The sequence below is a fragment of the Tupaia chinensis genome, unplaced genomic scaffold (assembly GCF_000334495.1).
Source record: "Tupaia chinensis unplaced genomic scaffold, TupChi_1.0 Scaffold143874_1, whole genome shotgun sequence".
In the NCBI taxonomy this organism is placed as follows: domain Eukaryota; kingdom Metazoa; phylum Chordata; class Mammalia; order Scandentia; family Tupaiidae; genus Tupaia; species Tupaia belangeri.
Window position 1 is genome coordinate 16,389 of NW_006203725.1, and position 1,065 is coordinate 17,453.

The window sequence follows — 1,065 nt, forward strand, 5'->3', positions numbered from 1 at the left end:
GGAAGTTATGTTCTTTTGGTAGTAAAGACTATTTCATGGGATTTATATATTATTTGCATATAAAAGGGACTTAGGACTGAATTTTTCTGCAGAACGAAGGGAGGGCTATTTTATACCTCTTAAATTTGTGTAGATGGAGGGACCAAGAGGTTGAGGGTAGGCCCCAGATCTGTTATGGAGAGTCTGGACCATCTGACCAAAAATGTTGGTCTTTCAAAAATTTCCAGAGGGTAGAGGGCTGGTGGAGTTTTAAAAGGAGAGGAAATTCAATATCGTGCTTTTATACATTTTACCATGGAATTGATGAAGCAGACATTTCCAAATCTCAGTAAATTTCTGTTATCTGTGAGAAACTGGTGCTGTGTCAATTTAGGAAATTGAGAAAAGGGCCTGAATTTCCATTTTCTGTTAGTAGCATGTGGAAAGTAGAGAACAACTTCCGGAGTAATCCCTAAGTAGCAGGGTAGGGTGTGAATGAAGAGCATTCCAGAGGCGGATGAATTGCAGAAAGCTTTGCCCAGGTGTATGACTCCAGCTAACCAATGTACTGCCTCTTTGAACTTCTGAGTCCGGTGTATAGGTCAGTGGAAATCCACAGTAACCAGACAGAGGCGTGACTGTTGAGGGCTCAGCCCCTTCAGGAAGGAAGGTGTGTTTAGTCCACAGGTGAAGAAGTCTGACCAGCTCTGGTTCTGGCTGAGTGAAAAGACATGACATGGGAAGTGGAAGGAAGAAATTGTTAAAGGTTAAATAGAAATTATAGGGGGCCCTCTTGTTCTAGGCCCCAACAGACCAGACCAAAGTGGGGTCACTCATGCTAAAATGCCACATCATAAACTACAACTTTAAGAAAGCTGATGGGCCCCCTTTTACACCCTAAGTACAGGAAGGAACTTTACTGTGATTTTTTTTTTTTTTGGAGAGATTTTCACTATAGGGCGCGTGCGCTTGCCAGACAGACAGAGAGAGACATAGAAACAGAAAGCGAGAAATCAACCCCCAGGGGGGATGGTCACACCGCAATCCCTTCTCCTCCATTCTCCTCTCAGGATCTTGGGCACGCAC